Source organism: Arvicanthis niloticus, chromosome 3 (genome assembly GCF_011762505.2).
Source record: "Arvicanthis niloticus isolate mArvNil1 chromosome 3, mArvNil1.pat.X, whole genome shotgun sequence".
Lineage (NCBI taxonomy): Eukaryota > Metazoa > Chordata > Mammalia > Rodentia > Muridae > Arvicanthis > Arvicanthis niloticus.
In genome coordinates, this window is record NC_047660.1 from 21,964,280 (window position 1) to 21,990,851 (window position 26,572).

Consider the following 26,572-nt stretch of genomic DNA (forward strand, 5'->3'; position numbering starts at 1 on the left):
CTTTTTGCAGGGTCAAGTGTATCAGTAGGCAAAGATGACATGGTAGGTGACCTGGTGTCCGTTGTTCCAGGCATAGACAAGGCTATCCTTGGGGTTGTAGTCTATCTGGATGGTGTAGGAATCCTCATTCCTGAACAGTAGCCTAGGGACAATTTGTGTGTTGGTGTGTGTGTCAAAGGCATAAGAGATGTTGGCATTGCTCTGGTTATAGCTGTCCATAGCATATAATACCCCGCAGAATTTCTATGGTAGTCTCTTTTTAAATAAACCAACATTGCTTACCTTGTGTAGGCTTTAGCTTCCTTACTCTTACTGGGGAGCCAGTGGACTGGTTTGTTGGTTTTGCTGTTTGGAGCTTTTCCATTTTCAATGATTTCAGATGCCTTTCCCCCTCTCAGTCTTTAAAATACAGTACACCCTTTGTTTTTTCTGACCTTTCTCAATCCTGCCAGCACAGAGTAGCTGCTTCTAACTTGCTGTTATAGCATACCCCATTTTTGTGTATGTGTGTATATGTTTTTGTAAGAGTGTGTTCAAAGTCAACATTTCTTCATGCTCTCTGACCACTCTGGATAAAAGCTTCTAGGTGTGCAGACAGGGCAGAAGAGTATGTCCCCAAAACACCCTTTTCCAGAGACAAGGAAGAGAGAACAGAATGGACTAGGCCCATCTGGGAGTGGCCTGGAAACAACACCTGGAGATTTCTTGTCAGGAAGAGTGTAAGGCCAGGGACAGATAACATAATCAGCAAGCTAGATTTCTGTGTCTACCAAAATACCTGTTGGAGAAAAAGTAAACATATTTTTAGAAAGCTGAGAAAACACTGTGTTACCAGGACTGTGAGAAGAAAAATGTTGGAGGAAGTTCCTCAAAATGAAAAAGAAAGGATACAGGATAGGAAGGAGGAAGATTGAAAGAACAAGTTAGTAAATGTAACCACCTGACACTTGTCAATGTAGATTAAAGAACAAAATTGTCACTCAGAAGATTAGAAAGGGACCAGAAATCATGAAAGTACCTAATTTCACTGAAATAAGCACAATGGGAACTAAAACTCCAGGATGCCATTTTCAACATATCAGACTGGTAAAAGTCAGGAAGCAACAGGGCGTTCCATCAGAGTAGTGAGAAGCAGGCACTTGCAAACACAGCTCATGTGTGTAGGTGGCTTTGGGAATAAGAATTAGCAAGATTTAACAATACAGATATATATTTACCCTTTGTCTTAGCCATCCCACTTTTAGGAATATAATCTGGTATTACTCTTCCAACAATAAGAAAAAAGTGTATGTTCACAGTTACTTATTTTGCTGTTTTTATTTGCAAGATAGTGAAAATAAACCAACTATCTGTACTAGGATAGTGGACACATAAATTACGATCTCTTTAATTAGTGAGATATTGTTTCACTATAAAACAAATGAAGGTCCTTTTAAAATCATTTGGGCCTGTTTCCAGGATATATTGTAAAGTAGAAAAAGAAGCAAATTATAAAACAATATTTATAGGAATCTCGACTTTGTACATAAAAATGATGCTGATGTGGCTAGAGCATAAAGACTGATAATAACAGGGTAATAAGGATGTGGAGATGGTGGAACGCTCCCATGATGCTAATGGGGTAGTAAACGTGAGGAGGCTATTTGGAAAGAAAAGAAAATAAAAGCCTGGTAATTCCTCAAAAGGTTAAATATAGATTTGTCAAATGACCTAACAAGTCCACACCTAATCATGTATTCAAATTCAATATACAATCTTCACATGAACCCTGATTACAGATGTGTATAGCATAATTATTTACAACAGATCCAAAGATAAATAGTCTATTCATAAAACAATAAATGGGTAAATAAGCTGTGTGGTATATCGATATAGTGAAATATTACCAACCTATGACAGGAATAAAGTGCCCATCTGTGTCACAACATATATAAGCTTTGAAAATGTTGTAAATACCAAAGTCAGCCACACAGAGAAAGATATGCAAATTAGTTATTACCTATAGGTAGGACAAAAGCAGTAAGGAATGCTAATGATCACTGTAGAAAAGTTTGCACAATCCTACAGTTATGCTAAAACCTAGACTTTAGATGAGTGAGCATTGTAACAACTAAATATATTATGAATGCTGTCGTGTTCAAAAAAAAAATAAAGAATTATAAACAATATCAGTTAGGCAAAATAAATTCAAAAGGATTAAAAACAGCAACTAAAGAAGTTCTAGGCCAAAAGCAGGTAAGCAGGGAGCAACAGATCAAAAGAGAAAAATACTGATGAAGACGAAAAAGAGGGACATTAGTAACCAACCATGTAAGCCAAGAATGGTACCCACTCAGTCACAAGGTGTGATCTGCTCCCTGTGTCCCTAAACTTGGTCGGTAAATACTCTGATGAGAAGTTATGCTTTTATCTGCTCAGTAGTTTTCCTCTTCTTTCTTTCCTGTTCAGTTTTTTTTCACCCAGTTTTAGTATCAAGATAAGAATTCTGACATCACCAAATGAGTTGGGTAGTGTTTCTTTCCTTTCTAGTTTATGTAATACTTTGAAAAACAGAAGTGACTCCGGGACTGGTGACATAGATGGCCCAGTAGGTAAAGCACTCGCTTTCAAGGCTAATGAGGTGATTTTGGTTCCCAGCTTTGAAATCATGAAAGGAAAGAAGTGACTACTACAATAAAGAGACAGAAAATTTTTAAAATGTTATTCGGAAACAAATCTGTCTAAAACACTCTGTCTCCCAGCACAGAGACATTTGAGCTCTACATTTATTGGTTATCTACTCAACTAAGCAGGGAAATGCAGTCAGTCTACATGTCCATCAACAGATGGGTGAATAATAAAAACATCGTGCACACACACAACTGAGCTCTAATCAGCTATAAGGAAATTCTGAAATTTGCAAATAGATGCAGTTGGAAAATATATTAAGTGAAATAACAGAGGCTCTGAAATACAAGTGCCTCGTGTTGCCTCTCAGATGAGAAACATAATGCATATGCATGTGTATTTATCAGGGAAGAGGTGTAGGTAGGGATCATGCAACTATAAAAAGGCTCATGAGATGTGAAAAGGCCATAAGAAAGGGAAAGAGGGGCATAGGCCACAGGTAATGGGAAAGTGAAAAGGGGACGCTGATGGAGAAAGGATACAAACAGGAAATCAGGTCAGGGAAATGGGGCAGGGGGTGGTGGAGGGCATCAACAAGATAAAAAATGTGTGGACATACCATAAGGAAAGCTATTACTGTGTATTCAAATTTAAAACAGAAAGAGTAACATATAATATAGATGAACTCCAGCTAGAAGATAAAAAGAAGGACCCTCCTCTAGACTACAAGCATTTGCCCCCAGGCAAAAGTTTACTGCTCCCCAAGTGGTAACAAATGGGTCTGGGTCCAGTGTCTTAAAATTTCCAAGGTTGACCAAGCTTTTGGTTTTCCTTACTCAGAAAACAACACTGTGAGAGACATAAAAATATTCTTATTTACCTCATAGAAAGCCCCAACTGTGAGACACATAAAAATTTTCTTAACTAACTCATAACATATCTTCATGTATAGTTTTGCTTATTTGAAGCAAAATAAAATCTAATGTAACAATAGGCAAAATCACTTAAGAGTGAAAACAATTGAAAATTTAAAATCATCAAAACTGTGCTATTGGATGTATGAAGACCCAAAGTAAAATACAAAACAGTATCAATTGCCTTGTATATGGATAACAAGCAACACTAGAAGAGGTACCAAAGAAAGAACTCACCTAAGTAACCATGAAAAGCAGTGTTTGGTCCATAGATTATAAAATTAAACATATGGTGCTGGAGAAATGGCTCTGTGGTTAAGAGCACTTGCTGCTCTTCCAGAGGACCCAGGTGTAGTTCAGAGCATCCTCATCCAGTGGCTCACAACTGTCTGAAACTCCAGTTCCAGGGGACCCAAAACACTCTTCTGGACTGTTGCATGGGTTGCATCCATGCATAGGATGCAATGGCAGACAAGCAGGCACACACATGTACTCATGAGTAAAAATAAATTTTAAAAAGAATAAATACATAAGTAAGTGGTAACATTCTCTTTAGTAAATCTGTTTTTAACAAGAAGTATGCCTACTAATTGGACAGATGCCTACTAATTTGGACAGACAAATACACTATGATAATAAAATCCAAGTTTTTCATTGTTAAAGAAATTATAAACTAAAAAAAGGTTGACCCCATAAGAATGAACATCTTGAAGGAAGACTCTAGCAGATAATATTTTGGTGAAATGATCCCCTTTGATAGGTCTTACAGCACAACATACTGATGTCATGCACCCTGATATGGACCTCAGGGGTAGTATTGAATGTTCAATGAGGATGAGCTGCACATTGCACGCCCAGGAAAACATCAGCCAAACCAAAAGCAAGATTGTCTCTCTAGCGTAACTGACCAGTAATTGTAAAATCCATCATATTCAAAATTAGATTAGCAATGATTAGAGGGAAATAACAAGATGCATAAAATAAATGCTATGTAGAAAGTCAGGGTAGAGTTTGAAATGAAAAAAAATTGTGGAAAATTAATAAATTTCATTAATGGTAAAACATTACATTAACTTCATTGTTTTGATCATTATCCTTATTTTCAAGAAGGACTGACTGAAATGATAAATGACTTCCATAAAGTCATACGTTACTTTTACACTATTTTATATGAATAAAATTATTTTACAATAAAATTTAAGAAATAATTTGAAAAGGAGCAAACTAGAGTGAGATTACAACATATATAGAAATGAAATGAATGGAGCATCTGTATCATACTCCCTCCCTATATGATATCAGAGGTTGGACAGAGCTTCTCTGAAACAATGTCTTCTAGGTACGAAGGGCTGTCATACTTATGAACTCACAATGTCAATGGTTGCCTGCACGGACTTGCACAAGATCAAACCAATCAAAATTTCACTATGCATCAGGAAGGGGATTATGAGACTTGAGCCCTAGCTGAGGAGATACTTGCAGCACTTGAAGGCTATGGTAGTTTGTGTAAGAACAGCCCCACAGCAATGTTTAGTTCCTAGTTGTAGACTATGTGGAAAGGATTAGGAGGCCTTTTTAAAGGTGGTTGTTACTGGGGGAAGAGCTTTGAGGTTTGTAAAGTTCAGGCCCAGTCTTTCCTCACTGCTTTTGGATCAGATGTAAACTCTAAACTACTACTCCAGTGTCATCCTTTCCTATCTACATGCGGCCATCCTCCCTATCATGCTGTTCTTGGGTTAACCCTTTGAAACTATAAGCAAACTCCACATAAAATGCTTTCTCCTATTAGTTTCCTTGATTATGGTGTCTCTTCACTGCAACAGAACAACAACTAAGAGGAAAGATGCTGACATACAGATACTCAGTTTCTTTAGAAAAGTGGCCTGGGTAGATCTTTTACTTTCTAGTTGATAGCCCCTACATCTGTGCACATACAGAAAGCACTGACTAGACTTAATGAGTTATGAAAAGACATAAAATTGGGAGAGAGGGGTAGTACGGGGATCTAAGGTGGGTTGGAGAGGGAGTGGGTTAGGTATGATTATAATACAGTGTATAAACATGAAACTCTCAAAGGACTACTAAATAACATACCACAGAAAAGAAATAGAACAACAGAAAAATGTACTCCTATAAGGTTCTAAACAGAAAGTGATATAAGGAAGTAATATTATATAGTTAGACTATGATTAAGTAAAAATTGATTTTGTTAATACTTAGTGCATTACTAAAATAATATAACAAATAATAATCAATAAGCCAATAACAGACTCTGAGCACTGAAAATATACAAATAAGCCAAAGAAATGTAGTCAAAGGGTGATAAAAATAAAAGGTGAAACAGATAGACAATTCTAGATGAAAATATAAAGTTTAGTCATTATTTTTAAATATTTCTGAGGTTTTTGTTTACAAGACAAACTTTCCTTTGAAACAATTGAGGACTAAGGATCTGGATACAGAATCCTTGCCTAGAGTATGCAAGGGTGTGGTTTGAGAGAATTGTGTTCTGAAAGCACCTAGGGCTTCCTGTTGATCATGGGGCTTCCTAGACCACAGTGTACTCTAATCTGGGCCAAACTATGCCTGCTCGCTCTGGAGTCTGGAGTCATCTTCCATCAAATGTGTCTAAGCAAATGCCAGAGATGAGTGTATTTCTGAATAAGTGAGCACCATCCTTAATTTCCCCCCACAACTTCATTGGTCTTCATTACTGCTAGTTTCTTCATTTGTTTTAAATTAAAATGTTATACTTTTTTGACAAATGACTGCTGGAATAACAGGGGATTTCCACTTAATAATATCAGATGGTGCCTGCTGTCAAAGTGTATCTCCTGATTGTCTATGTGAATTTTGCTACTGGAAACAGAAGTGCCACTCCTTCCATTTGCATTTATATAAAAAAGACTGTCTTATCTTTTTAATAGAAACTTCTCTGCATTGGTTGATTTTAGCTAGGTGCCTTGTAAAACAATATACAGTTGGATTTTAAACATTCTTCAGAGTCTTTGCCTTTTAAAAGAATGCAATTTTATTTTCTTACTGTTCTCTTTTTATTATTATTTGCATTCATGGATATTATTTTTTGTTGTCTTCTGATCCTGGGATTGAGATACATAAATGGATGGAGAGATAGACAGACAAATAGATGTTAGATGAACCGATTGATTGGTGTTTAAATATCTTAGTGCTAATGTTTAAATGTCTCAAAACCACATTTAATTATTATCACAGTCATTAATAAATGCATTAATAAGTGACTAGATTTTCAACAATGCATATCCTTAGATTTAATTTCTCTACTAGGCTAGCACAGTGCTTTTTATGCTGTGACTTCTAATTATTTTACTTATTAATATTGGCAAACAAATTTGTACAAATTAAGAAAAAATGTTAATTTATGATTTAAAGGACTACATATGAAAGAACCATTAGCTCCTTGATTGACAACTCTTTAATTCTTTACGTGAGTGACACTATTTTGCAGGAACATGACAATATGACAAAAGAAAGAAACATGTCTATTATGCTTCCTAGGCTTTTTATAAAACAAAATTTTTTTCTTCATGTGTGCAGATCTACAAAAAAGATCTGAGTTGAGTTCATTCACTCAAGACAAATAAACTCTTAAGAAAAAGGGGCACAGGTGATGGCTTGCAATGAAACCACAGTGAAGCGGGGTCTCCACTGTCCTCAGTGTGTTGCTTGCATTGCTGAAAACAAGGACTGTGAAGGGCTAGATTCTTGTTAAAAGAATATTAAATAAAGCATGTTAAGTACTCTAAAATTCAAGAGAGTGCCCTCTGATTCAAGAAAGAACATTAAAAAAAAAAAAAAAGAAAAAAGAAAAAAGAGGAAGCGAATGAGAAAAGTCCCTGAGTTCACTTAAACCCCCATTCAGTTCTGAAAACCAGGAGGGACAGAATTGAAGGAGCCTGCATTCTATGGATTCAAAGTATAGCCAAAGTAAATAACCACAATACAAACAATAATGACTAAATAATAATTTTAAAATATATATCACTATTTACATTTTTCTTCTATTCTAGTGACTGAAATATACAAATGAATGTATGCATAAATAGATGATAGATAGATAGATAGATAGATAGATAGATAGATAGATAGATAGATAGTAGGTAGGTAGGTAACTAGGTTTTAAGTAGATAGTTGATACAAAGATACTCAGCTTTGATTTTAGTTTGTTTTGATTTGGTTCAGTTCCTTTGATTTAACTCAAAGAGGGGTTGCTATACAGAGAATATTATTTTTATTCTGCACTAAATTAGGGCACCAGTACTGTGTGACACAGCTCAGTATTCAAGTAGCTGGCTTTTCTTGAAGAAAGAAAAGGCTCAAGTTGACTTAACAAATTCCATTTATTGAAGGTTCATTCAAAACTCCATTTTCAGCTCAGACTCTAGAAAGTGACTTAGTTAATTGGGAACATTAAGAATCACCAAGGGTATAATTGCCCCTTTCATTTTGCTTTAGGAAAAAAAAGAAAGTGATTTATCTCAGAAAACAAGAGCCAAGGGGCCTAGGAGGAAAGAGAATTAGGAGATTTTGGTTCAAGAGAAACATCAGGAAAAGTCTTGTCATTGAATCAACTCAAGGCTTGATAAAAAAGCCTTTAGTGTCTCTCAAACACAATAGAAATTATAGCATGTCAAGAACCCACCAGTTAACAAAAAACACAACCTACCGTCTCCTTTGGCAAACCAAACGATTCTGTCAAATGTATCAGCTCAACCATGATCAGTGCTTAAGCACACACACACACACACACACACACACACACACACACACACACGGAATGAGAAAAACTAGTAAAACTAGTGTTGATTTTGGTAGGATGACAATATTACCTTTGAAAAGAATTATGCTTTAAAAAATTCTTCTCAATTAATGTGGACTCCTGAGATGTCTCAAACACTGGACCACCAAAAAGGCAGCATACACCAGCTGATAGGAGGCCCCCAACACATATACAGAATAGGACTGCCAGGTCTGTGTTCAGTCAGAAAACATGTACCTAACCCTCAAGAGACTAAAGGCCCCAGGGATTTTAGAGGTCAGGTGGAGTGAGGAGAGGGGACAGCTGCATGAAGACAGGGGGAGGGGGAGGAGGTATGGGATGTGGCACACTTGGAGGGTGGAGGGGGGCAATAAAATCTGGAGTGTAAAAAAAAAAAAATAGGACAGATATCCAGACCCAAAACTCTACCAACCACCTAACTCAAAATGCCTAGGTCCCACCACAGCAAATGTCTCCTCCCATATTAAGGGTCTCTGAAAGAAGCAACATAGATGAAACTCAAGACAATGAACTTAAAATGGCGCGCACACACACACACACACACACACTCACACACACACACACAGACACATATGCTCAAGGACTCAAAGAGGATATAAATATATGCTAGAATGAAGACATGGAAAACACAGGCAAATTCTAGAATAAAATAAGGGACACAATTCAAGATACATTTACTGTTTTAAAAAAATGTATTTTAAATTTCACATGAAAGCTTACCATAAGCATTTAGGAAAAATATGAGGAATCTACTATAAAAGTTTTCTTGTGTACTCACATGTCAGTCTTACACCAAAGTACAAAATTTTATCAGCTGTTCTATTTTGCCTACATCAGCCTATACCACCTCTCATAGTTCAATGTTTGTCCCATAATGGAGATTTCATCTCCGTTGACAAAATAAAATAACATTTTCTTCTTTCATTTTCTAAACATTGGGATGAATTCCTTCTAGCACTTTCTTTTGCAATCAATTCCAATTTTCTTTTAGAAAATTCAGTCATAGAATGAATGGATCAAGTCTAATGGGACACTTACTTTGTTTAACTGAATTGAAACATCTTAATCATGAAGCAAAAGTAGTACTGCCTGTGCCCTCTACAAATGTTTCCTGCATGCTGCACAAGCAATGCAAGCATTTAACTAAAGTTCATTCGTTTGATGTTCCCAGTTCTGCCTTAACCATACTAGAGATCTTCTGTACCCAAGAGTGGGTACAGAAAATAGGCCTACATTAACTGCAAAGAAAGGAGGGTGTGAAATTGGTAAAGTCAACATTTCTGTGGACTGCTCCTTCTGCCAAATCATTTGTCTTCATGAGAACTTCCAACGACCTCAAGGAAGGATTGCAAACATTTTTGTCTAGCCACAAGAGCTGCTCCTCTTGAGAAAATGTCTTATTTAAATCCTTAGGTTCTTATTCAGCAACTGTTTGATCAAGAAAATGACTTTTGACTATGAAACCTTGGTGAGTCTTTCACAACTTTCTATAATTTATTTAAATATCACTTTTGACTTAAAGGGCACTAAAAATGGGAGAGATATCCCTGTACACACGGCAACAGACCACAACTCCTTTTTCTGCTACTCTTTTTAAAATTACAAATATAGAGCCACTGGACTGATCAAACTAGTTCAACATTTTGCCTTGCCACAAAGAAACACAAGTTTCCTTTGGTCCACCCAATGCTATATATAAAGCACATAGCCACCAAGAAGAAAAATCTGTATGCAATTAAAATAATAGTTCTTATGCAAACCAAAACTACCATCGTTTATGTTTCTAAATTAAAAAACTAGTATACTGTAAGTTGATCTTAATGTCTCGGGTAAGATATGTTTACCACCAAAAATCACCTTTCTAAGGGGCAATGGGGGAAGGGGGGGACAGTGAGCAGGATGCAAAGTGAATAAGTAAAAAAATGAAATTAAATTAATAAAAATTACCTTTCTAGTCTTCACTCTTCATATCCTGATCTAGATTCGCTCATCAGAATATGAAGTTTGGATCTTGAACCTGAATAAATAAGATGCATAAATATGGAGTTATTGACACACAAGAAGTTCACAGGAAAAGCTACACTGAACATCATGGATCCACAGGGCCCATCTTCAGTGACACCATGGTTGCTGACCATCAAGAAGGAGACACAAATCTTTAAGAGATAGACTCTTTTTTCTTAAGTCAAAGAAGATTTCCTAGCATTGTTAACAAAACCAAAAGCTGGAATAATACTGCTCACTTAATATTATTTTAAATTGTCAACATTGATATGCTTCAATATGGTAACACATGGGAACTTAAAGGAGGGGCTTCTTGTTTCCTTTAAAATCAAGATTCAGTGGTAACTACGCTTCGAAAAATTACTCGTGTGTGCCTTTAGATGATCGTATTCAAGGTTCTAGCAAATTGACAGGTTCTTAGCTTTTTGGAGGTAAAACTGACCCATGTGGCAACGTGTTTTTCTTGACTTCCCTGGCTTTCAGATGCCTAGGATACATTATTAAAAAGTAGCTTCAAGAGTCATGCATGGTAGTGTATGCGTGCTGCCCCAGAATTAAGGAGGTCAAGGCAAGGAGAGGACAGTCTAGACTACCTGAAAGAACATTATTTTTTTTAAATATGAGTACCTTTAAAACTCCCAAGTAGAAATATATGCAGCACACATATACACACCAAATGAAAACAAATGCATGTATTAACAAAAACACACACACGTGATTGGACTTGTTCATATACCAATATATATGCATAGCGTCAAACTCATGTGCAAACAAGATCAAATACTTATTCTCATGTATGTACTATGTCCACACACACACTCATATGAACATACATACAAATGGACATAGAAATATACACATATACATACACACATATATATGTATACAATATATATACTATATACATATATTGTATTTTATATATATTCACATAAATATATACATATATGTGTATATATACACATATATATACACACACATATACATATAACCAATACACAAAAATATATAACCAATTATGGGCATGCCCATAAATGTTCACCCAGATGTGCAGTTATACAAGTGTCCACCTACTTCTACATCATTCTTCACTCTCACATTTCTTAAGGCTAGCAATATATTAAAATACTTCTTCATTTCTTTTATGAAAAAACTAAATCTAGTTTGCAGTGTAAATTGGAGTTTTCATTCCAAAACTCACACTAAATATCAGAAATCTCTTGAAAAATGAACTCATTGTATGATGTCATTTATTTCATCAAATTATTTGTTAATTGCATTTGAAGAAAAATAATTTTTACAAACACTTTAATAACCATAATTTCTGTAAGCTCAGATTATATGATTTATTTCTAACTGGCATGTTTTATTAATTACAGTGAGAGGTCGTTTGCCTGCAGTAGCAATTATGGAAGTATATTCCAGAGAAGGCAAACACTGTATAAGAAAGGAATGAATGTTACTATGTATAGCAGGCCCTGAACTACTCACGTCAGCATGTTCTACATTTAACTTAATTACTTCTCATGACAAGCCAGAGAGATAGGCATCTGCCTCCTTTTTTATAAGTCAGGAAACTGAGGTTTGTAAAGTTTTGATAATTTTCAATATTTGATACCACATAAATGAAAATTGGTACTATGAGTAAGATCTTCTTACCTCTAAAGCCTGTTTTTAATATTATTATCACCATCATCATCATCATCATCATCATCATCATCATCATCATCATCATCATCATCATTATAGAAAGCTGTCAAATGAAGTGAGGTTAGGCACAAGGGTCCTGAGAAAATAATGCGATGAAAAATGTTAGCAATAACTTTAAATTTCTAAGTAGTAACAGGTTTTATTGAACATATTTGATTTTCTTTAAGACTAATTTAGAAGTACCAGAATACCATGTTCAAAAGATGAGACAAAACACAATAGCAATCTATAATTTTATTTCTAAGTCAGTATTCTCATGTTTCTATGAATATGTAAGCAGTAGTGTATCTGTTTTAGCTCTTAGCTATAGAATACAAGTGGCTGCCTGCTGCTGTATCATTTTCCCATTCCTCTTGAATGCTCACTGGGCTACAATTTGAAGTCACCATTGTATTTAGATGTGGCCGAGCCACTGAGCCCTTGCCAGTGGGATGTGGAGGAACATAATTGCCTCATTTCCAGGCATGGTCCACAGATTTTCTGCATGGCCTCACCCATGCCCCTGGGTGCCAAGTGCTGAAGATAAGAAGACTCTGTGAGCCTAAACTCACAAATAATGACGTGGATTAGGGTTCAAAATGTCTGCACATGCCCCCCATCTTACAGAAGAAACGGACATCTGTCACATGAGTTGGAATGACCAACCGTCCCTCTCCACAGAGAGCAGCCCTGTAATACCACTGTCTCCGTGTCTGCAAAGCACTCAGCATCATCGCATTGCACTCATGTGGATGATATACACTGTCTCTGAAGTACTAGGATATTTATATATGAAGGCAAATAATAATAGGTTTACTAAGACATCATGTTTGCTTCATTTTATGTTGTTCATTTTCTTTAGTGGGCAGCAAGTAAGCAAGTTATTTTTATCTTAAAAGTTCAAAAGAAAAGACATATAAAATAACCTGCAGTCTGTGCTTTGCTTTTTAATTATTCTTCTCTCTTACATTACATTCTGACTATAGTTTCCCCTTCCTCCAGTTCTCCCAGTACCTCCTACCTTCACTCTCCTTCAGATCCACTTCTACTCCATTTCCCTCCAGAATGCCATGAATATCAAGCAACTACAACACAAGAAGTTACAGTAAGACTAAGCACAAACCCATGTCCATAATTTATTATGTACATATAAGATTATACCCATTCTATAATACCTATGTCAGTACTCCTAGCTAAAAAACGCATGTAGGGATGGAAAATAAATACATGTATGATTAATTCTGGAAAATATATATTTAACCTTAGTGCCTGGCACAAAGTAGTGTTCACTTAAATGTTATTTAAATGGTATTTTGTTAGTATTATTATGGATATTTTTATTTTAATCAAAGCATTCCAGTGCTTTGCTATAAAACAGGTGAATGAATATAATTCTCAAAATGGACATGATTATATCATTTAGTCAGTTATAAAATTTCTTACAGTCTATAAAGAAATTCTCTATGATTTGACATAATTTATGGAAGTTAAGTAGACCTATTAGCTTGAGTGATAATTTGAGGATTAATTTTGAAATGGGCACCATTGTTTAAGGAATCAATAAAGTTGTGGGACAGCTATCTTTATTAGCATCTTTTAACTTTACTTCCTCTATATCCTGACCTCATTCTGTGGAAACATTCCATCCACAAGGCTTGAGAACCATTACAAGCTATGCCACATCCCCACCATTCAGCAATCACAACGTAAAATGTCTGACTTTCGTGACAGGTGCATCAACAAAGTCTCAGGTCACCCTCAAGTCACTACTCATGGTGCCCAGGACCATTTCTGAACCATCCCTGAGCTCTGAGCTGAATTCCTCTGGTTGGCCAGCTTGGTCTGGTTTCTATTCTGGGGGAATGGAGTTGAAGTGAAGGGTAAATTAGACTACATCACATTAGACAATGTAAGGGGAGGGTGTGCAAGGAGCACCAATACAGTTCTCCACTGTGTCTGCATATGTAGATATATTCCCACATATATTTATATAACCACAGTTTTTATGCAGATGTTCATTATAATATTGCCTACATTAGAAAATAGTCACAATTTCTTGTTGAAAAATAATTTACGTGACTAGTAGAATGTCAATAAGATTTGAGGAAATACAAGCAATAAAACATTTCATTATATACTAAATGTTCCTGATATACTAATATGATGGCTAATTTTATATCAACATTACAAGGCTGAAGAGTGCTCAGATATCTGGTCAAACATTCTGGATCCTTCGGTGAGGATGTTTCCACATAGGACTAGCATTTGAATCGGTAGAATGAATTAAACAGATGGTCTTTTCCAGCATGAGTGGGTTTCATCAATCTGTGGAAGGACTACCTGGAACAAATACTGAGAATGATGAAGAATTTGGCGTCTCTAGCTTGCTGTTCATAACTCTTTATTTTTCATGCCTTTAGGGTCAACTCAAGTATCTAGCTTTCTGACTGCTAATGATGGAAGTCTTCAGCTTCTGTAACCGTATTAGCTAATTAATAATTGCATTCATTAATGTTAATTTCTCATTTAGGCAATCTTACATTCTTAAAACTCTAAGCAATTTATTTTACTTTAAAGTACTTTAAGCTATATTGTACATATATATTCTGGAGTATCTGGATAGACGGAACAAATAGGACATATAGTTTTGTGCTATTAATGATGGGAAATCCTGGAAATGTGTCACTGGGCAATTTAATCATTGTGCAACAATCACCAATATGTATATTCATATAAGCCTAAATGGGATGGTCAGTCACTCACTCATGGTATATTGATACAGTCAAGAGACACTATAAACGTCATATAGATGTGGCCTCTGCCAGCATAAGGTATAATAATACTGAAGAGAGGGGAATAAAAATTGACTAAAACACATCATTTACATGTATCAAACACTCAAAGAATTTTTAAAATTACTATTTTTCATACAGAAATAAACATGAACACCCACCTCATTAGTATACACATTTCCTGCCTTAAATAAGTGGCAACAGTATGAATATAGCAAAGAACTGTTTTAAAATAAATTTCTCTGTGATTCAGGATCAAAAGACACACTACTAAAATCTTTTTGTGAGTAGTCATGGACTTTTAAAATAACGATAAGATTTATAGAATAATAATTATAAAAGCCAATATTGTAATTATTTGTTAACATTATTAAATATCATATGTTATACATAATTTATATTATATACTTTTATGTGGCAGAAGTGTAAATTTGTTTAGAAGTGCATGACTGTGTAAAGATACAGATAATATTAAAATAAAATTATCAAAGGGTAAACACACATGATTGCAGAGCATTAGAAGTCCTCTATACCGAAAACCTAATGAAGCTAGTAACATGGCTCAGGCAAAAGCCCAAAGCTTCGAAACCAGGTATCATTGTGTTCAAAGGTAAAAACATGAAATCTCCAGGAGATAGTGATTCTGGATTCCCAGAGTCCCAACACCCAGCACACAGAGATTCTAAAGTCCTGATGGCTATAAGGATAAAAGCACATTCTAATTCTGGGACAGAGGGAGAGAAAGAGAGAAAATATAAGAAAGAACACATACCTTTCCTCTTCTCTGCCTTTCTCCCTGGGTCTTCTACAACTGGATGATTCCCACTCGCAGTGGATAAGAACACCTTCCTCATTCAGCCCTCTGACATTAAATAATAATATCCTCCAGAAGCATATATGTATATGTGTATGTGTGTGTATATGTATATGTGTGTGTATATGTATATATATGTGTGTGTATATATATATATACACACATACACACACATACACATACACGTATATATTCACATATATATTCACATATATTGCTTTGCCAGCTGCCCATATTAGCATTAACTGTCAATTTAACTCAAACTAGAACTCATTTGAAAAGACTCTATCTATAGCTATCCATACCATGTTGATCTGTGGTCATGTCTACGAAGAATAATACCATTATTATTTGATGTAGGAAAGCACAAACCAGTGTGGTTGTTACCATTTCTTATGCAGGTAGTGTTAGCATGTATAGATTAGCTAGTGAGCAAGTCAGGGGGTGGGGTGGGGAATGAGAGCCATCAAGCATTCTCCTTGGTTCCTGACTCCAGGTTTGCACTTGACTTACCTCACTGATGCACTGTGAACAGGAAGTGTAAGCCAACTAAGCTTATAAGAGGCAGACCCAGATTTCCAACTCTCACGTCCTGGACCTGGCTTACCCAAGCCCATGCCAGCAGGGTCAGCTCTATTTCACTGTCCAAGTGAAGTGCAGAGCCTGCTGCTCCCAAGTGCTGCAACAGGTGAGAGGCAAGGCCATCTCTCTCACTCTCAAGAGCTCAAGAACAGCTCTCCATCCTGCCATAAATGGCAATGGGCAAGGTGGGGTAATCTCTCTCTTGCCTGTGCCATTGTACAGCATGAAAGTGGTGTGCCTGGCTCTCCCACATTCACACCCTTGGATCTGGTTCACCTGTATCCCTGCCACCAGGGTCAGCTCTCTAAAGTGCTCTAAAGTGACTCTAAAGGGCCCACTCTCTAAAGTGCTGCAACCTGTAAGGGGCAGGGCCAACTCTCCAACACCTTCCCTTGGGACCTGCTCACCCAAAATCTTCACAATCAGGGCCAGATTCCTGAGAAAGGTACAATCTGCTCTCCAGAACACTTCAGCTAACAAGAAGCTGAGCCAGGTCTCCTGCTCTCATGACTTGGAGCTAGCTCTGCCAGAGTGCCCAGGAACATCCACCTGGCCTTTAGTTGTAACAGAACCCAACTTCTGAAGGTCTGCAAACTCAGACATTGCCCCCGTTGTCATCATTGGCCAGGACATCAACAGAGCCTTAGGTCCTATCGCTGGTCACTCACTTCAAGTTGTTCTTCACTACCCTCCCCTCCTGCCTCTTTTCACTGTGTACACATCCTTCTGCTTCTTTTTCTTTCCAGTCTCTTCACGGCTTATTTGCTCATCTTAGTAGCACCAGTGCCACTGAGTGCCTGGGGTTACCTCAGGAGTGCTATGCCCTATCTCTGCCATTTGGCACTGGGTAGAAGTTGTCTTATTTATGGTCTGCTGGCCTAGGATTTCATGGCACTGGGCTGAGGTTCATCTGGGGCATGCTCTTCCCATCTGGGCCACATGATGCTAGTCTGGGGGGTCATCTCAGTCATGGTCTCTGAGATCTAGAGGTTGAATTTTTTTAATGAGGGAAAGAAAGATTGTCAACAGGATTTCACTATTTGCAGTGGCATTCAGTAGCTAATAGAGAAGCTAAATGCCATTTAATTCTGGAGTGTGAGAGAGTGAAAAGCCTCATCTCAGTCAATGGTTCTGCCAGAACTGGATTCCCTATGTGTACATGTTAGTGCCTTGATTTTGTTAGTTCTTATCAGACTTTCTGTGCCAATATTACAGAGAACGGGATAGTATATCTCCTACTTATATTTTCTTGTGTAGACACTGTTGATTCCATAGACTCAACTGATGGTAGAGTATCAATAAAGAAGGAGCCAGTGGCCACAAGTCACCATGGGAAGAAATGAGACCCTCAGCTGAATACAGGCCCATGAGACCATGGAGAGAGAGAGAGAGAGAGAGAGAGAGAGAGAGAGAGAGAGAGAGAGAGAGAGAGAGAGAGAGAGAAAATTATTCTCCTAAAAGCAAAAAAAATTGAACCCCCTATTGTTAAGGTAGCCCTATCATCATGAGCACAACAAGAACTAAGAATCATCCACTGAATTTGACCCCTTGGAAACAATTGCCAGTGCTGATGATCAGACAGTAACAACTTATGAATGCAAAAGTCAAGATACACTTTTGTCCTAATACAAAAGCATGAAGGTGGTGTGGTCTTTATTTTTGCCAGGCTGAGTAGAAGTCATAAGAGAGAATGACAAACAAGTAGAAGAGAAAGTAAGTCCTTCTCACCAAAAAGTCATGGGAAGGAACCTAAGGTCAGTGAGAAGGCGTGATCTAAATTATAAGAAAAACATGGATTTCTCTGAATGAAAAGGATGAAGAAAGCAAAGATGAATATATAAAAATCTAAACAAAGTTGAGAATTTTAAGAATTAAAATAAACATTATAATCATGGCAGTCGTTGAATATTCTTATTTTTAAATGTTTTAAGAAATTGAGTGATTGGTGTAACACTTCAACATATATGAAAACACTGACATGTAAGCACTCTTATGTCCTGCTGAAAATTATTTAAAAGGTAATTACTATTTAATTTTACACTATACTCATTTTCATCTGTTATCAAATAAATATCTACTTCCACAAAATAACGGATGTTACTGAAGATGAAGCACGAAATGCTGTGACAAATGAGAGATGCACTTTAACTGGAAATTTCTCTACTTTCTGTTGGATCAGTGTGGCAGAAATGTGATAGCAATGGAGGTAGTTGTGAGACTTCTGACTCACAGATACATTTTCCTCTATTCAGCCCTACTATGGACTTGATTTCATACACCCGAACTACATAAAAAGCATCCCAAGTGCTGGACAGTCTATACATAAATAAAGAGAGGTGCAATTGAAGTGAAGGGATAGAGAAACATTCGGTGTCTTTGTGATATTTAGTTTAGTTGTGAGGTAGTTTGTATGTCTCAGATTACATCCCCATTTTCATGTATCATCATATTTTATTATGGTTTCTGATAATGGATAATAAATCTGTGCCTGTGGTTGGTATGAAATAATCATACTTAAACGACCAAGATTTGTGGGGTTTATCCTTCTAAGAAAATCCTTCTAATCCTTCTCTGTGTGTTTGTGAGTCTTCCTCTTACATTAAACCATATGTGCATCTTACAGCTTTTCCTGTCCCCTTCTCTCAGTAGAGAAGTTTCACGTTAGGTGTGATAATAGCCAGACCAGGGAAACAAGTTTAATTTTTGTTAGCCATCAAGTTAAAGCATTTTGCAACTCAGGTTATTTCTGGTATAAAAAGTGTGCTAGAATATTGTCACTCATAAGATTATGAATATATCTTCACATATGAACATAATATTATTACTTTCCCGGGAAACTGCAGCTACATCACCTTCACTAGTCTGCATCAGAACAAGCAGGCAAGACTCCCTAGAGAAACATCACAAGCTCTGGCCTCAGAAGGAGTCATGAGGCATCAATCCTTTGTCTTAGACAGAAGGGTTTGGTACAATCTTCCCTATGTCATTGGCTGGCTTTGGGGAGCCATTTTTAAGAGGACAGAAATGCAGAATTCTACCTGTAGCTCTCCAAGACTTGTGTGTTACTTCTGCTGACCATGGACTCTCTGATCTCCGCTGTGGTCAGCCAAAAGTTCAGCCTCCTCCCACTGGTCCTGTTTTTCCAGCCACCGTGTTGGAGCTCTGTTTCAGGTAGTCACTGACTGCATAAAAGCACACCCTTCCTTTTCAAGACTTTGTTGTCAATCTTCTAGAACAGTGATTCTCAACCTTCCTAATGCTATAACCCTTTAATACAGTACCTGGTGTTGTGGTGACCTCTAACCATAAAATTATTTTTGTTGCTACTTCATAATTGTAATTTGGTTACTGTTTTGAATTGTAATGCAAACATCTGTGCTCTTCACTGGTCTTAAGTGGCCCCTGTGGAAGGGTCATTCGACCCCTGGAGGGCTCGTTACCCACAGGTTGTGAACCAGTATTCTAGAACGACCTTGTTCTCTTTCCCATTAGATGGAGACTGCCCTACCTGTAGTCTCTGACAGAATTTATCAGCAGTCCCCCACCTTCAAGACTCAAATGCTACATGTCAAGTCCTTGGAGGGATAGTCTTAAAGCTCCTGACTATACTCAGTATGGAATAAATAATTATCATTCCTCCTCCCCTCCTCCTTTCTCTTTATCCTCCTCCCTTTGTCTCATTGTCTTTCTCCTCTTTTTAAAAATTGGCTGCCCTCAGCCAAATTTAGCATCAGGACACTATGACCTGACTTTTAAAATTAGAACATTACCATTTTTTTTTAATCCAGTAAAGTTTTCTATAAAGGTACAATGAAGATGCTGCCACTGTCTTCTCCACTAACAAGGGCTTCACAAAAATGATATTAAATCCAAATAATGTAATGAACCGAGGAGACTTTACAACTAATTTAGCCCTTCAATTTAAATAAGAAATTAAGTGATCTATGGGACAACTTGAGAACACCCAGTTCTTGGCAGAGCGGAAGGCAGAAAAACTTGTTCTCCGGCCAGAGGCTGTTTGGTCCTTTCAGAAAACACAAGCCAGTAGCCACACTACCTCAGAGCGCACCTGCAAATTCAAACTGGTTGAAGCTTTTATTTTGCAGACAAGTGTCAGAACACATCAAGTGCAATTTTATTGGAATAGTGAAATTTTAAAATGTATGACTTTTATATACAATTTCAACCAAACTGAGCACATTCATTATTTGACTGAGCTTAAAGGTTACAACAGGAATTTTTAAGGAGTCTTAAAGTAATTATTTAAAACATAAACCTCCTACCCATAGAGTCTGGTAGGTGTGGCTGCTGTGTCACATGTGTATCCAGAAGTGGCAGAGGAGAGAGGTTCTGTCTACCTTCAATATTCTGACCTATGAACATCTGAATGACCAGTAGCTTAAAATTCCCTGAAAAATAAAAAGCAGGTCTGAGAAGACCACTAGTCTGGCACCAGGGGGCCCAGAAAGGGGAGTTATTCTGGTGCCAGGCAAGCTTGCACAGGCTTCCAGGATAAGTGGCAAGCCAGAGTCTAGGAGAACCCCACCTTGGACCACAGGTCCCTGGGGGGGAAGGAAAACTTAGCAGAGACAACTCTTGCAAGGGGCCACTGGCTGGTGGGGACAGATGAGAAGAAGTGAGAAGTGGTCCTAAGATGACCACCAGACCAGTTCCATGGGGATTGCACAAGGAGCTAGACTGAGATGACCACCAGTCTTTTGCCATGTAAATCTTGAGGGCAGATAATTCCATAAATGGCCCTCATTGTCTCTACAATGCATGAATGGGGCATAGCATTCCTCAGACCACTTCTGAAATGACCCCAGATATTCAGAGACTCTGGGAACCACTAAGAACAGCAAGTAAGTGGTGATAAAACGAAAGAGAAGGAGAAACAGAAGGATGCGGGCACAATGAAGAGAGGTAGAACTGGAGACTCCAGGGTAGTGAGGAACAGCCCGATGTGAGTAACCTGTGATGCCACCTGGGACCATAACGGGATCCAGGCCTGTGCTGCCATAAGGGGCCATGTTTGGGTCCATGACCCTCTAGCAGCAGGGATCTGTTTCTATCAAAAACCATACAGTTTTCCCATCTGGATTGCCACCCGGGGACATGTTAATGTCTACAAGCTGTAAAGAACTGGCCGCACTCCTCACCTGTGCATCATGGGAGAACTGGCTGTGGGGTCGTAAGTGTTGAAGATCTGGCCCTGCACCTTGTCTGGACAGATCAGTAGAGCTGTCCCTGGATGTGGGGGTTGCAGTTCAGCAAAACCAGAGAGTGTGCTCAGGAGATCTGGCCCTACCTCTTGTCTTCTGGGTGGTGGTTCAGATGAGAGGTAGATACCTTCTTCCCCTCCCTCCTTTCTAACCGTCTATGGCAGGCAGGAAAGCTGATCATGCTTCTCACAAGCTACAGCACTTGGGGAAAGCAGGCTCTGCACCTCGCTTATGCAACTGGGTAGAGCTGGCCATGGTGGTGTGTGTGTGTGTCGAGGGGAGCAGTTCTGGTAAGCTGGTCCCAAGGGCATGAGAGTGGGAGAACAAATGGGATAGCCAGCTCAAGTACCTCTCAAACCCAGATTCAGGACTTTGAATTGGTCCACCCAACATTTACCCCACTGATGAACCGCTGGAGTACATGAAGGGGCAGTTCCTACAGATCCTATAGATCATATAGGATTTCCATGACACAAGGCAACAACAGGATATCCAAGAGGAGTCTCAGTTAGGATCCAGTATTGACAGTGTAGCAGAAACCAGATGCCTGGTACCAGACCAATGACTCAACACAACGAAGATTTGCAAGCAAAGAAGAATGAAGGAAAGGGTGTACTGTGGGAAACGCAGTGATCCACTGCAGCTTCCACAATGAGTTTTTTTTTTTCTGTTAGGGGAGGGGCTGTAAAAGTGGAGGGCCGAACGAGAGAAGGGAAAGATGAATGGGATTGGGGTGCATGATGTGAAATTCGTGAAGAATCAATAGAAAGTTTTGTTTTGTTTTTTTTTGTTTTGTTTTGTTTAAAAAGGAGTACCACAAATTTGATTTAAATCTGATTTTTCCCATAGAGTAAACAAATGGAACAAACTTGGATGGATGGATGGATAGATAGGTAGGTAAATAGTAGTAACATTTGGATAGATGGATAGATAGGTAGATAGATAGAAGTAACATTTTTTTCTCTCTCCACAGATTTTTCTCCAACCCACAGCTGGATCGCAAGGCTTCCTCTAACAGTGGTGGGTTACCACCAGCTTTTGTCAACTCTGTTTGTACTTCCTGTCATGTCTATTAGATTATGAATAGAATGTAGACACGTCAAACCACTTTTATCTTCTCATGCAACTAAAACAAAACAGGAAGTCATTAATAAATGTACTGGAAAAAATATGTCAAAATTAAAGCCTGCAATAGTTTCCCTCTGGAAACTATGACTTCTCCTTTTAAGTGCTTTTATCTTTAAAAAAAAAAAAATCTTGTTTTAAAAGCTACTAGAAAATCCCTGGTACCTCTAGCATATCACTGAGCCACTGAGTCTAGGGGAAGAACCCTAGATCAAACTACAGATTAACTGCCACTGAATCTGTAGGAGGGGCCCCAGATCAAAAGGCAGATTAGCAAAAGACAACCTGACTGTGTGTACCTTTTTATGTGACACTAGAGCCTTCACATATCCGAGGTCCTAAAGGGAGAAGGAAACAGGCATGTTTTTTGTGGTGGGTCTGATGAAGAAGGCCACCACAGAGAGAATGGCCTAATGGTAACTAAACCACAGGGACCTGAGGAGACATACTCAGTGAGGTTCTCTTCAGCATCCCTCTGTGTTCTTTATGTCCCTGGGTTTTTCAGGTATTTGGAGGATACTTTAGAATAAGTTTCGTGGCCTGCTTTAGGAGAGATGGCAGGGAAAGGTGGGCATGGCCTTCCAGTCTCTACTATTTCCTCGATGCCCCAGTGGCTCATTTGAGGGTAATATAACCTGACTCCCACCAACACCAGGTCAAGTTATTCATGCACAGTGATGTCCTCAAATTGCGCCTCACACCAGTTTGATATTTAACACATTTGAATCTGAGAAAATGTAAAGTGTCAAAGACACAGACTTTTAACTGGATTAATATCTTTGCTCTTCCTTTATTGGCTTATGATTCAGGCAATTTAAGTGGCTTTTTACATCTTATTTCCTCTTTGATAAAATGGAGGACACGCTAGGCCACCAGTGTTTAAAATGCTCAGTCAGAGTCATAGTTGGTTCCTCCTATTTCTTGCCTGAATTCGCCTTATGCCAGAGGAAACCATAGCAAAAGTTGTTTATTCTTTTTTAAATTGTGTTCAAGTCCCTCTTTGCTGTAAGTCCTTTGCCAACTCTCCGAAACTGGACACTGGAATAACAGAAAAATCCTTTCAGGATCCAACACTTGCTTCCCAAATCAGATCACCATCCTGGCTGGTGTCTTTTATGCCCCAAGTTCTACTTATTGCACTTAAAATCATTCTTCTCTTTCACAATCTGATCTTCAGAAAAGCTCCCATTAACCAAAACTCCTTTTGGACTCTAACTAACCTTAGGTAAAATATCACTTTTCCTAACCTCGTTCACTCTCATTTACTGTATCCAGCCCACATGAGCACCCACAGCACTGTGGTCTTTCCGTAAGACACTGCAATAAATTGTCTCATGTTGACATTATTAGTTACTTGCGGCCAAGATGATTATATGCCAGACATAACACCAAACATATCAGATACCTTATCACATTTTCTACTCCAAACAAATCTAGAGAGACTTTTTATTTTTCTTACTTTATAAAGGAGAACAATATCCTAGCAAAAAAAAAAAAAAAAAAAAAAAAAACAGTGACAAATGTATGCAGTTATTCCTTGTGACATTATTTATAATGGCAAAACATGGAGACAATGCAGACATCCAGGGAGAGGATTGGTTGACCAAACTATAGCACAAATACAAGAAAATGCTTTTCACTAAATCAAGGAAATAAGTACCTTCTGCCTATAAGGATATGGAGCTTTGAGACTTTTTTAACGCACAGTATCTAAAATTTGCTGAAAACATTGAAAAGAAAAGCTAATACCAGGTAATAATCTTAAATTGAAAGGAGACTTCCCTAATGACTGGAGGAGAAATAAATACATGTGTATAAGGCAGTTTGAGCTTATTCATGTCCACACTACCCTCTTTTGTTCACACTCCCCTCTCCAAATAATATAGACTTCTTGCAAACAGCAAAGAGTTGGCCTTAATTTTTCTTATTCATTAAGCCAATCCACATTTTTTATTGGAAAGTGCAGATTGTTTGTGATTAGGTTTAATAATGAAAGGTACTTACTAATTTTTCCCTTCTTTGCATCAGAAGTATGCTATCATGCTCCATGCATATGTGGGTCACACAAATTGGATTCATTGGATTATAAAAACAGAAAAGGGTCATGAAGTTGGGAAAAAAATATGAGTGAGTGATAGGTATGGGAAAAGTTATATGAAGAAGAGCTTTAAATTCAAGCATTATATCCATGTATAAGATGTTCAAATAATTAATACAAATATATATTAATTAATATTGATTCTTTCCTAATTCTTGATTGTTTAACTATCCTAGTAGAGAGATATCCTAGTAGAATTTTAACTGTAATATGGTATAGGAAGGGAAGGTCAGAGACTAAATGGAAATTCTCCAGTAATTTTGGAACCTGAGTAATAGTTACATTGAAGTTCATTTTGTAATTCGATATTTTTCATATTCCTCAAGTTGTTCATCTCACTTAGTTACCTAATTCTCATGTTTATAAATGAATGTACTTGTATTTTCATGGAACATATTTTTTTCTACTAGGATATGATTCTTTGCACTGAAATTACGTTTTTTATTAAATTATTTTATTTTATTTATTATTTATTTATTTTATTTATTTACGTTCCAAATGTTGCCCTTAGTGATACACTCTTCCGGAGTTCTTCACCCCTACTTCCTCCCCTCCCCTTTGCCTCTGAGAGGGTGCTCCCTTGTACTGCCCTCATGCATCCCCTGCCTCACCACCCCCACCCCAGCGAAATCTGATTTAGCTTTTCCAGTTTCCGTGGTAGCAACAGCCCACTAGCAGCAAAGCCTCACACAACAAACACAGTGTACGCTGCAGTGCAGGAAGTCCTGCACGGGAACCAGCACAAGTGTTACAAGTTCCTGGAAACGGTGGAGATGTAGATCACCCTGAGGAACTATGACCCTCCAAAGGACAAACAATTCTCTGTCACTGTAAACCTAAGTCCACCCCTTGCCCCAAGTTCTGGGTGTGCGTCCTGGGGACCAGCAGCACTGTGCTAAAGCCAAGGTCATGGGATCCCTCACATGGACATGGAGGAGGTTAAGAAGCTTAATAAGAACAAGAAGATGGTCCAAAAGCTGGCCAAGAAATAGGATGCCTTTTTGTCCTCTGAGTCTCTGACCAAGCATGGGCTTAGGACCAAACAAGGAAGGCAAGTTCGACTCCCTGCAGACACACAATAGAAACATGAGAGCTACAACAGATGAGATGAAATCTACAATCAAGTTCCAGATGAAGGAGGTGGTGTGTCTGGCTGTTACTCTCGGCCACGTAAAGATGACTGATGATGCTCTGGTTTACAACATCCACCTGGCTATCAATATCTTGGTGTCCTTGATCAAGAAAACCTGGCAAAATATCCAGGCTTTGTACATCAAGAGCACCATGAGTAAGTCCCAGCTGTATTACGGTGCTCCCATAAACCTCAGTGCTACCAAGAAAAAAAAGGAATCTGATTTAGATTTTTTTTCCTGTCCCCAACTCTGCTTTCCCAGAGGCCTGTCTGGCACCAGGTAAGCGCCTTCCCACAAACCCCTGCCCATCAAATCACCTGAAAGCACACCCAACAGCCATAAAACACATGCCATGTGCTCAATATTACACTCCACAATGCCACCTGCTTTCCTGGAGGCCCCACTGGCAACAAGTACCCCAGGCCACACTGGTACTAGGGACCCCAGAAGGAAGGTTAGCACCAAAATCCATAGAGACTTTGCAGGCCACAAAGGTGACATTACAGAGGAGACATCTTGCTAGATGTGAAGACTAGCTAATCACTGGACCCACAGGCCACTCAGGTCAGTAGATAGAGAGGAAACAGAAAAAAACAAGTGGAAAAAAAAAAAACTCCAAAAGACCCATCCAACAAATATAAACTCAGAAATCAGAATCGAAGCCTATAATAACTACGAAACCCAGATGCCTAAAGGCCAGCATTAAAAACATAATCAATGACAGGCAGCTCAATATGGAATCACCAAAGATCAGCTATCCTACTGCATCCAGT

General features: G+C 38.1%; 1 non-coding gene and 1 pseudogene across 1 annotated transcript; both read left to right on the top strand.

Moving 5' to 3' along the window:
• Positions 1-20,499: 20,499 nt before the first annotated feature.
• Positions 20,500-20,628, top strand: LOC117706433 (small nucleolar RNA SNORA17). Its single transcript, XR_004606537.1, has one exon. It is a non-coding gene; the product is annotated as a small nucleolar RNA SNORA17 (small nucleolar RNA).
• Positions 20,629-21,389: 761 nt separating this feature from the next.
• LOC117705162 (large ribosomal subunit protein uL1 pseudogene) lies at positions 21,390-26,082 on the top strand (annotated as a pseudogene).
• The last annotated feature ends 490 nt before the right edge of the window (positions 26,083-26,572 follow it).